Below are 13,138 nucleotides of genomic sequence, written 5' to 3'. Positions count from 1 at the left end.
TTATCCTTGTTTCGTTTTTAAAGTTTCAAGTTGAAATATTGCCATTTCTAATTGGGCTCAGAAGTTTTTTATCTCTAAGCCAAACAGAAAACTTCACTTTTTTATAAAATTTATAATTTTGGATATCATAATTCTTGATATTGAGCAACTGACAAGTTTTGTTCGCTTGGTATAAAATTCATCTAACTATAACTTTGGCTCTCAAAGTAAATGGCGAAAAATCGAAAAAAACGAAGTATTTGTCAATGTTTGCAGCATTTATGTATTCTTCCGCTATCTACTTTTGATCTCTGACTGCCAAGACTTAAAATGTTTATTGCTTAGAGTGTGTTCCTGAACTCAACTATCATTAATGAATTATTTGTTATTATTTTTGTTCCAAGGAATAAGAGAAAATTATTAGCAATTTCTATTAAAATAAGTGTATAACAGACTACAATGTTAACCTCTTATGTATAAACACAAATAAGAGTATTATAAGGTAACAATAAGTAATTAAGGTTCTTTAATGATAATTGAGTTCATAGATATAGGATCGTAACATTGACGATATTAAGAGTTTTTTTTTAATTTGTACTGTATATATCTGTTTTTGTATTACAGGAAAATTTTATGTTGTGGTTATTAAATAATAAATAATCCCTGTTTTATTCTCTTTCTTCAACTATATGGTAGTCAGGGGTCTGGAATTTCCTATGGCTGGTGTTAATACTTTCTTTTGTATCTAAAAATATTGAAGGGAAGAAATGCCATTTTAAATGTTATATCATTTAAAAAAGAATTACCTTAAAATTACCTTAAATCGCACTTGCTAGCGATAGGACGAATCCTGTGTCCGCCAGCTTCAGTGATGATAGTTAATCATCATCTGTGGCGTCCCAAATGGTGCACCACGGTTTGTTAAGCCACTCCCTATCCACTGATGACTTGAATGCATCAACGCTGGTAGAGGTTACTGTTTTTTCACTAAGGGAGTTCCACAAGCTGACAACTCTATTTGAGAAGAACTTGTTCCTTAGTCTGGTGTTGGCTCGTTTTCGGAAAAGCTTTTGAGAATGACCACGAGTTCTGTTTGAATTGTCCGGTTGGAAAAGGCCAGGAATGGTATCCTCAGCATTTAGGAGCTTGTATGCTGTTATCACATCGCCTCGTTTGCGACGATATGTTAGAGATGGTATTCTAAGATTACGGAGACGGGATGGATAAGAGACATCATAGAATTCTGTAATATATTTTGCTGCCCTCCTCTGGATTAATTCTAGAGCTGCTTGGTATATCTTATTGATTGGGCATGCGATACACATTCCAAACTCTAGCCTTGGTCAAACTAGACTCTTGTATAGCTTGGTCATAACAGTTGGAGATCTGCTAGTGAACTTTCTTTTGATTAAGCCAAGAGTCTGATTAGCCTTCGCAATAGTTGCTTGCGCATGAACATGAAATTTCAATTCGTCGTCTACCAGGACACCAAGATCTCTCTCCGCGTAGCTGCTGGAAATGGCATTTTGGGACCTATCCCTACAATCCATATGGTACTGAGTGTGTGGGTTTTTCGTCCCAAGGTGGAGAGTCTTGCATTTTGATGCGTTGAATTCAAGCCTCCAAATATTAGTCCAGTGAGTGAATGTATCGAGGTCCAGTTGGATCGACTTAATATTCTCCGCTGTGTCTGCACGACCGATAAGTTTCGAGTCATCAGCGTAGAGGCTTACTTTGTTATTTAGGATTTTTGGCTCGTCATTTATATATATATTAAATAAAGTCGGACCCAAAACCGTGCCCTGGGGGCACCGCTTCCAACTATAGCTCCCTCGGAGAAAAACGTTCCTCCATCCTTGCCAAATACTTTAGCCGTTTATTTCCTATCTGTTAAGAACTTCATCACCGACTCAACCACACAACCACTCACCGCAATCGCTTGGAGCTTGATTTGAAGTCTTTTTATGGCAGACTTTGTCAAAAGCCTTTGCCAAATCGAGTAGTATGATGTCGACTGGGAACCTCTGGTCTAGAAGATCGGTGATATAATTATAAGAATCAATAAAGTTTGTTTCAACCGACCGACCAGACCTAAAGCCATGCTGACATGATGAGAATAGTTTATTGGTTGTCAAGTGTTTCAGGATTGCAGTGCTAACAGTCGCTTCTAGTAGCTTCCCGACTGCAAAGGTGACACTGATCGGCCGATAATTGTTTGCGTCCTCTTTGCTGCCACCCTCATGTAAGGGGGTTATGTAGGCCATGCACCAATCCTGCGAGATACACATTTCATCAAGGGATTTCTGTAAAAGGTGAGTGAGCGGGACTGATAGTTCAACATGCAATTCTTTAAGAAGCCTTGGGTGTACACCATCAGGTCACGCCAACTTATTTGGATTCAACTTTTTTAGGCGTTCCTCTACATCTACTCTATTGACCGTAATCAGAGGCACAGGGGTTTTGATGGTATTCGTGGGGGGTCGGGAAGAGGGGCATGATCAGGTGGAGTAAATACAGATGTAAAATGCCTATTTACGGCATAGGCAATTTCTATTGGGTCATCTATTATAAAGGTCATCTGAGGCAGAATTTCAAAAGTGTTTTTGATTTAACTTGCTTGCTGCAGCTATAGCCTCCTCATGCTGTTCAAATAACTTCTGGATAGATTTCTGACTTGATTTCGTGTCTTGGTATATTTTGTGTAGTGGTTCTTATTGTGTATATTCTGCTTATATAGTCTCCAATACCTTTTCTTTTTATTTCTTGCTCTCTTCAATTCTTTGGTCATAAATGGTAGCGTTTTGGTTTTACGAGCCCATCTTTCTGTAGTAATTTTCTCTGAGACCTCTAGCAGTATTTTCTTCATCATATTTCACAATCTATTAACATCATTCTCAGTGATAAAGGACAAATCATGACCCTCCAACTCTTGCTTCATCAGACGGTAAACTCTATACACATGTTTGGTAAAAACTGATTTTTCTGGATACAGTCTAAGGGAGCATCGTATGGTAGCATGATCACTAGCACCGAACGGCGATAGTGGGGCCATGTCTAAAAGCGCTTCCTGGTTATGAACTATTAAAAGATGCAGCCCATACGGGGGGTGGCCATCCTGGTGCCGATTTGGAAAAGTTAAAGCTTGGTAAAGTGAATAGTTAGCTAGAAACCCAAGAAATGATAAAATTGATTTCTGTGCAGAATAGCCACAGCCATGTATCTAATGGATGGAAGGTAGGTTAAAATTACTAACTATGAGAATATTTCCCGTTAGGGCTACTTTTCTATCAATCGATTTTACCACTTTAAAAAAGGACCTCTTTAAATTAGGGGAAGTCGGACTTCTGTAAATCGTACCAATCTGTATTGGCTCACCAGGTAGGTTTATTGATATCCATACTTGTTCTAGGTAAGGCTCATAATAAAATTCAATATTAATATTTCCTACCTGGAAAGTTTCTTAGATATATAGGACAATTCCCATTCTTTCCTGCTTTGATAGATTGCTGATTATTTTGTATCACTGTATCTGTCTGATATTCCGTCAAATGGATAGTAGTCCTTGTTGATTTCACTTCACAGAACGCGAAAATATTTTAAATACCTGACGTAATAACACACTTAATTTCTTGAAACTTTAAAGTTAGATAGTCAACATTGCTGAAAAAAACACTTAGGGCACTAATCTTCCCACAGCTTCTACTATCAGAGGGAGTTGATGATATTTCAGAACTCGGTGAATCAATGGTTTGTCCAGATCTAGCACTGTAAAAACAATCGTCCGACTCCCCGCTAGCAAAAGTATCACTTACATCTAATAACGCACTAGAAGAGAAACTATGTACAGGTTTTGGCAGCCCACTTAGAGTTCCATCTGAGTTGGAGGGGCTGGAGGTACCAAGTTTTTTGATACGATTTTGCCACCCTGAATCACAATATCCATCGCTCCATTTGCTCGCCAAGCTAGGATCTCTTAATAGAGCTTGGCTCTTTTAGTCCAGTCTGCTTTGGATACATTAATCCTGATCTTAATTAGACCCTGTCATATCTTGAACTACGAATCATGTATAATTTTTTTCTTTGTTTCAAGGTTGAAAGTGGAAAAATTTTTTGGTTTGTTTTGGCTATGGCGTTTTTTTAGGCTGTATACTAAACAAGGAGTTATGACGGATACATTTAGGAGGCTATACTGTTGGGACAAACATTGCTGAATAAATTGCCAATCGTTTGGTGTCGTCAGCCTTTCAAACACATCAAGGTTCAGTTTTCGTCTCTGTCTGTCTCTATCTTCGACTAATAACGGCTTCATTTTGTTCTCTAAGTAGCTATCAAGATTGTTTCTTAAAGCCTGCACCTGCGAGACTAGAAGACTATTCCGCAAGTCCAGGTCGATAGTGGAACTAGATATTTGCTTGAGGGTATCTATCTGTGCTTCAATGGCCTGAAAGCTATAATCCATATCTTCAATCACTTTATGCTTAAACTCACTAAAAGACATTTTGACGGCATCTTTAATTTTCACATCAAGATCCTGAATGACCGCTAGGGTCGGTTGAAGCCGTTCAAGGGATTTGGTAATAACATTTTGGATATCCGATGCATTTAGTCTTGCTTGCTAGTCACCTTTACACATAGGACAATGCCACTCGCATCCGATACGCCTTGTCATCTTTGTTAAGAGAGCATACTCCGGCTCAGTCATTTCAAGACAATCTATACAAAGCCATTGATTGCAACCATCGCAATTCATCGCACTTGATTCTTCACCTAAATTACAACCACAAACTGCACACTGATCAGTTCCTTTTTTTGGACTTGTTCAGGGTCTTTTTGGCGGCATTTTTACGAGTAAAGGACGAATAGTGCACTGTGGTTTCACTCTATCGGTGCAATATTTAAAAAGGCGGGATCATGTGAAAAATGTTCTGGAACATCTATGTTTACAAACAAACTGCACAGGTGTTTAACTCGTCGATGCTCAGAACGCTAAATTTATTGCCTTGACAATTTTCGAGGTAGACAGAATGTGGGAAGTGCAATACTCAAATCACCTATTCCCAGCAGTTTAAGAATTAAAATCCCGCTGGTACCAATTCGGCCTCTTGTTTGTTTGCTATTGCTCCCTTCTGCACAAATTATCCACCAAAAATACGCAAAAACGGACGAGCCATCGTAATCAATGGTGTTTTCAGTATTATAGCGTTTGGCAACTGCGCTCTATTGCTGGCTGCAAATTCGGAAGAAGGAGAAGGACACTGAATTCAGCCTGGCCAGGCTGAGCCTGGCAAATAAGGCCAGGCTGAATTCAGTGTCCTTCTTTTTCTTCCGAAATTGCAGCCAGCAACAGAGCGCAGTTTCCAAACGCTAAATACTAAAAACACCATTGATTACGTTGGCTCGTCCGTTTTTGCGTATTTTTGGTGGATAATTTGTGCAGAAGGGAGCAATAGCAAACAAACAAGAGGCTGAATCGGTACCAGCGGGATTTTAATCCTTAAACTGCTGGAAATAGGTGATTTGAGTATTGCACTTCCCACATTCTGTCTACCTCGAAAATTGTCAAGGCAATAAATTTAGCTTTCTGAGCATCGACGAGTTAAACACCTGTGCAGTTTGTTTGTAAACATTGATGTTCCAGAACATTTTTCACGTGATCCCGCCTTTTTAAATTTGGCACCGATAGAGTGAAACCACAGTGCACTATTCATCCTATACTTGTAAAAATGCCGCCGAAACGACCTCGCACAGTCCGAAAAAGGAACTGATCAGTGTGCAGCTTGTGGTTGTAATTTAGATGAAGAATCAATCGCGATGAATTGTGATGGATGCAATCAATCGCCTTGAGGAGATTGTCCCGAAATGACGGTGCTAGTACATACTTTCTTAAAAAATATGACTAGGAGCAGTAGATATAAGGTAAGTTGTCTTATGTTTAAAGGTGACAAACAATCACGACTAAATGCCATAGATATGCACAATTTTATTACGAAGTCCCTTGAACCACTCCAACCAACCCTAGCGGTTATTCAGCATCTTGATGTGAAAATTAAAGATGCCATCAAAATTTCTCGTATGGAGTTCAAGCGTAAAGTGGTTAAAAATATGGATTATAGATTTCAGGCAATTGATGTGCAGATAGATACCCTTAAGCAACTAAATGGCTCCGCTATCAATATCGAAGTGCTGAGCTGCTTTGTAGTCTCGCAGGTGTAGGCTTTAAAAAGCAACCTTGATAGCCACTCAGAGAACAATATGAAGCAGTTAATTGTCAGAGATAGAGACAAACAGAGATGTAAACTGAACCTTATTGTGTTTGGAGTGCCGGCAAAACCAGAAGACGGACAGTTTATCCAGCAATATTTGTCCCAAGAGTATAGCCTTCAAATATATCCGTCATAAATCCCGTCGCTTAGCTAACCCGAATAACCAAACTAGCTCAAACTCACCTATCATTTTTTCCGTTGTCAACCTTGAAAAAAAAAAAAATTCTCCAGAAGTATGAAAAGAGAGGAACTGGTAGAATTCAGTTCAGAAACGACGTATCCAAAGCAGACTGGACTAAAAGAGCCAAGCTATATGAAGAGATCCAAGCTCGGCAAGCTAATGGAGACAGATATTGTGATTCGGATTGGCGAAATTGTATAAAAAAACTTGCTACCTCCAGCCCCTCCAACTCAGATGGAACTCTAAGTAGGCTGCCAAAACCTGAACATAGTTTTTCTTCTAGTGCATTATTAGATGTAAGTGATACTTTTGCTAGCAGGGAGTCAGACGATTGTTTTTACAGTGCTAGATCTGGATAAACAATTGATTCACCGAGTTCTGAAATATCATCAACTCCCTCTGATAGTAGAAGCTGTGGGAAGATTAGTGCCCTTAGTGTTATTTTCAGCAATGTTGACTGTCTAACTTTATAGTTTCAAGAAATTAAGTGTGTTATTACATCAGGTGCTTCAGATATTTACGCGTTCTGTGAAGTGAAACCAACAAGGACTACTATCCATTTGACAGAACAACAGATACAGATACCGTGATACAAAATAATCAGCAACCTATCAAAGCAAGAAGGAAGGGGAATCGTCCTATACATCTGAGATACTTTCCAGGTAGGAAATATTAATATTGAATCTGATTATGAGCCTTACCTAGAACAAGTGTGGATATCAATAAACCTACGTGGTGAGCCAATACAGATTGGTACGATTTACAGAATTCCGACTTCCCCTAATTTGGAGAGGTCCTTTTTTAAAGTGGTAAAATCAATTGATAGAAAAGTAGCCCTAACGGGAAATATTCTCATAGTTAGTAATTTTAAGTTACCTTCCATCCATTGGATAGATGGCTGCGGCTATTCTGGACAGACATCAGTTGTATCAATTCTTGAGTTTCTAGCTAACTATTCACTTTACCAAGCTGTAAATTTTCCGACTAGGCACCGGGATGGCCACCCCCCGTCATTGCTGGACCTCGTAATAGTAAACGACCATGAAGCGCTCTTAAACGTGGCCGATTAGGACAGGATAAACATGAGGACACGATGTTACTGTCCCTGCTACGTTTATCAGGTGCATAACCAGAAAGAGGGTAGGGGTGCTTTCAGTCCATCCTAAATTCTCAATATAAAGACTGAATGGTTTTTGTTTATTTTTAGAATTTTACTTTCCATATACATAGTTAGTTTGCCACTTTTTGTTTTTTGTCGAAAATGCCAAATTCAATTTCGGCTATTTTTACCACGCATAGTCTAATAAAGACAAATGAGTTCTTGTCAGATAGTTATGGGCAAGGTTTTTTTGTTTATTTCATATTAAACATGGGAAATGACAGTTACCAGTGAAAGCAAGACTCCTCCATAATTAAGGAGAAATCTGATGTTTGTGTATGCTTGCATTTTCTAGCACATATTAAGCATTCATACACCCTTTTCCTTTTTTTTAAATAGTATAAAAAAAAGGTTAATAATAGGAGTTAAAAAAGAAATACTTTGACAATAACCCTAATTATATTGTTAGGGCAGTTGAACGTTAGAACAATATATACCTCCTTTTTTCGAAAATAAGGCAAATATTCTCAGGCTCGTAACTTTTCATAAAAATCCTATTCTTTCAAATCAAAACCATCCAAATTTTTGATTCATAAAGAGCTATATCAAACAAATCGTGGCAACAAACGCCCCTTTTCCTCAAAGTCATTTGATCAAGATTTTGGGACAGCCATTTTGTTCAGTGCAGTTGAGCAGTCCAATAACTCTGCCTTTGAGGATGAAAATACCCCCACAGCCTCTGGGAAAAAGTCTGTAAGTTATGAAATTTGCCTATTGTTTCTATATAGTATTTGGTATTGGAAAGAATAAAAAGACTTTTCGGTGAGGGGGGGGGGGTAAATTTTCTACTGGGGAGATTTTAGTGCATGAGGAGGGAAATTTTCTGTATAAGGATGTAAGTATCGGGTGAGTATCTGCATGAGGGCGAAATTTCATGGGAAATTTAATACCGAGGAAATTTGCCAGAATTCGAATATAAAATATTTTTTTTTGCCTTATTTTTCTCTTTGCTGACTAACTTTTATTTGTGGAGATAGCCTATAAAGAGTAATTGTCCGGGGAAAATTTTTACCAGGTTGAGATTGTCTAGAGGATCATTCCGTGGGTCGGGAGATTTTCTGCTGGAGAAATTTTCCACGGGGGAATCTTTTGCTGGAGAAACTTTCCACTTGGGGGTGAGATTTCGGGGAAAGATTTTCCACTAAGGGGTATTTCGGCCATGATTTGAAAAATAATCAGAATTTAAAGTTACTTTCATATGAATGTGAGTTGCGAAGAATTTTTCAGACAGAATTGTCTGTAAGAAATCGTCCGAGGCACAATTTTCAGCGAGAATGGGATTGTCTGGGGTCGATTTTTCCTGGCGTGGGATGAAGTATTTTACGTGGGAGTAACTTTCCATGGACAGATTTTACATGAGGGAAGAGAATTCTTCTTGGAGAAAGAGCCGGATTGTCCTACTTAATTAAAAAAAAAACGATCAGAAACTATAAAAAGGGATAGCTTTTTTTCAGCTGAGAGTAAGGAGCAACATTAAAACTTAAAAAAAAAACTATTACGTATATGAGGCCCCCCCTCCCTCAATACCTTGCTCTTTACGCTAAGGTTTGACAATTTGTCCCAATTCTTTAAGAACAACTCCTGAAACACAAGGGCTATTTAGTTAGAACAACAAGAAGCTTTTTTAAAAATATCATACTACCAAAAGTCTTAATATTTGCTGTTATCAAAGTTGTATAAAAGAAAATTCTTAACATATATTTCGTTTTCAATAAAATACAAATTATGTTTTGGGTTTTAGACGGCAAAGAGGGCTGTTATACCTATTTCTCTTTGTGTTAGTTTGTGCTTGTTTTGAGTTTGAATTGGTCATTTAATGCAATTTATGTTAATTTAAGTTTCATTTATTTATTGATAGTGATTTAGGGTAGTTTTACGCTTGAAAAATTATATTACCTTAATTCTGCTCAGCTTTCGTTTAATGTTTCGTTTTTCGCTCTTTACGCTAAAGTTGTTTTTAGCACTGTTAAAAGAGCTTTTTATTCTAATCAAATGGCCTTTGTGATTCAGGAGTCATTCTGAAAGAATTGAGACAAAATTCAAACTTTAGCGTAAAGAGCAAAGTATTAACTAGGGGATGACTCCTCCTCAGATATCTAAGAATTTCTGTTCGTTTTAAGTTTTAATGTTGCTCCTTACTTTCAGTTGAAAACATTTTTTTTAATCTAATATAAAAAAAAGATGGTTTAAAAATTCTGGTGGTTGATTTCCTATGGTTTAGTTTTTAACCCATAGTTTGTTAAATGGGGATCTTTTTTTTATTTGTTTTTTTTTTTGTTTGGCTAAATCTGTCTTGCATTGCCTGATTTCAGTGCCATATTTATTAAACTTTTATTCCTTCTGTCGCTTCTTGTGTCTCTTTTTTCTGCTCTCTATCTTTACGAGTTGTCGCTGTTCTTGCATTTTATGTTCTTTGTGGGGAGGAGGGGGGGTCTTGTGATTGTGCTATTGAGTTGTTTTTGTTGTTTATGTTTGGTTGAAATATATCTTATCTTTAAAAAAACAAGAAATAAAAAAAGAATTAAACCTGTATTCCAATTTTATTATTTCTGTTTAATGTACTTTCGAGGTCAATGCCACATTGTTGTTACTTTACCCTAATCTCTCCTTGTATAAATTGTAATATTTTTTTAGTTTTTTTTTGGAAAGTGATACATTTTTGTAATTTTTCATTTTGATTTTGTCCTCTGTCCTTTTCTATTGCTCAACTATGTCTGCCAAATTTTGCTATTTTTATCTCTGCTTTCCTCCTAATATTAGAATATTTAAATTTCTGACCTGATTGGTTACTTCGCCTAATTCAAGCTTGCATTTAAAAAGGTACAATTTTCAATAAAATGATTAGCTTATTCAAGAAGATTCCCTGAATTTTTGGAAATTTGAACGGCAAGATGTATTTTTTTTCTCATACAGCTTATCATAACCTTCCGATCCTCTTCAGGCAAATATGCACAATGGGTTTTTTGCCCCTCTCCTTTCTTCTCTTTCTCTTAAATCGGTCTAATTTTTTCTTTCAATATCTTTTATTTTTCATAAAAATATATTATTTGCGTTTACTAGAATTCATACCCTTCTCCCTCCAAGTCAAAAAATGTCATGTCTGGTGTCCCCCCCCCCCCCAGATCAGGCAATGGTTTCTAAGTTCAACTTTATTAAATGTCGTTTGTAATGCATAAAGTGCCATTAAATCTTGAAGCATGAGTGGAATCTAAATTTAGAGTAAGAATGGGCCAGAAGGTACAGGTCGAAGTATACATCATTACCAGATAAGAAAGGTACTATTTGGTGCTTTAAAAGTACGTTTTTTATGGTCAATCAGGGAAATTGGAAATACTGCGGGGAAAATTCACATGCGCACTGAAAGCTAACGGGACAAAGTTATTGATCTACGAAGGGGATAACATCAGACTATATTTCTGAGAAATTGATTGCATACTCGACGGGGAATGTAACATGAGGGGACATAGGTTATGAGTGTTGGTTAATTTTTTTGTTGTTTCTTGGATGTAGAGATAAGTTCACAAACGATTGCTGGATAATCAAGTCTAAAAGTACGGGATCACATGTTTCTTTCTAGGTCAGTGGACTTACGTAAGGTTTCTCTTACATCACAATTCAACCTCGAGATTTTTCTTATAATGAATATGCGTTAGAGTTAAAGTATCATACCGTCTCAAGACATTAGTTGTTGACTTGAAAGTTTTAGCTGCACATATTTATAATGTGAATTCTGATTAGTATATTTTCTTAGGTTTTCCAAATAAAATAATTTTTTGTAGTCCCCCTCCAATATATTCAAATTCAGGGTATACCCCTCCCCCCCAAAAAAAAAAAACAACTCCACTATGCAATATTTATAGTCGTTGGAAAGCGTAAAATACGCTTGTGTTTTTTACCGTGTAAACTCCTGACCGTTATCGATTTTAATTCTTTCATTGGAAATTATTCCCTTTTCGACAAATATATACAATTTTTATGTTTTCTATATTCTAGCTAAAAGGGTAAACTAACATCCGTCAACTCTTAGGTATTAATGTGCTGATCCCCTATGACGTTAAACCGCTAATAGGTCAACCTGACTTTATCAGTTCGGTAAACAGGTTGAAACCTTAATTATTGCATCCCGTCTAACGCGCATCGGGCCTGCTAAACCTTATAAATTTACGCTTAAGCATTTCAATGGTTTCACAAAAAGATGCTTTTTTCCGGTCAAATTGTCTAGAGTAAATCTTATGAATTGCAAGAGTTGGCAGATGTTGATTATGATAAATAGTTTCATATACTAAATTTAATTGCTTCCATTTTGACTACACAGTGTATATAGGGGGGGAGGGGGTTAGGAAAAAGATACATACCTGCCATGAGAAGGTTTATTGAATTCATTGGTAAAAATTTTTGATTTTATTTTTCATTTTGTTATTTTCTTCTCTCTTTGAGTTTCATTTGTGATGATAATGAATGGCGAGGTATTGTTAACTTTGATGCAATACCCTCTGATATTGACAATTTATTAAGTAATTATTTCAGTGTAGATAATAGCACAGTTGAGCAAGGCATTACAGTTAGTTCAGAGGGCGACTTACCAGGGCTAAGTCCGAATCCATTACAACTTTAAGATGATTTTACCAATGAATTAACTGAGAACCCTCCCCCCACTTATATAATGAATATAGTCCCCATTGAATCACATTTTATCCAAAATGAAATGACTTCGATGGATTCTCACAGCCCTATTACTGAACAAAGTGGGGGAGGGGATGATGATATACAAGAGGGGGAAGGTAATGATATACAATTAACAACACTACTAGAATTTCAACCAACAAATTCGATATTAAATACAATAGTCGTTTATACTGCAACCTTTGGATATCTTTTTAATTCATTTATGGGGGGGATTTTTATAATCGACTCTATAGATATCGTTCATGAATATGCAGAAAAAATTCCTGCACTTTAAAAAAACAGATTCAGTTGGGGGGGGTAGGGACTCTATTAAGGCTTCAATTGTTTAAAAAATATTTTATCTGAATGAGGGAAAAAGCGAGGTGTATGATCATTATGTACACACCGAGATGTTGGTGTTGCACTCTCATTTGGAGAATTAAGAAACAGTTTTTATGCAATGGATCGACACTATTATCACGCATTGCAAAAATTATAACATAAATGGTAGTGGTTCCGTAGTTTTATTTATTGAAAATTTAAGTGTAAATATATGTAAATTTAAAAAATATTTTATTTTAAGAGGTGAGGCAGGTGGAGCAGTGGCAGGGTCTATAGTTTTATAGTATAATCATGATTTAGAAGGATGCAAGGGCATTCAACGAATCTGTTTCGAAACAGGTCGAAAATGTTTCATGTACGCTTTCCTCATATCAGCTTTCGAATCTCTAACACATGACGCTACAAAGAAAACTTTGGACTATTGAGCCGTACATAGGAAAGATGGTTCTGATTTTCCCACAGTAGATTTCTCTTGTTTAGCGGAAAAAATTCCAGTAACGCTCAGGTCAATAGATATTTTCGAACGGGCAAACGCTCATTTAAATATTT

Source organism: Artemia sp. Qi Xiang Cuo, chromosome 1 (assembly GCF_049724085.1).
Source record: "Artemia sp. Qi Xiang Cuo chromosome 1, ASM4972408v1, whole genome shotgun sequence".
In the NCBI taxonomy this organism is placed as follows: Eukaryota; Metazoa; Arthropoda; class Branchiopoda; order Anostraca; family Artemiidae; genus Artemia; species Artemia sp. Qi Xiang Cuo.
Note: the sequence above shows the minus strand (reverse complement) of the source record.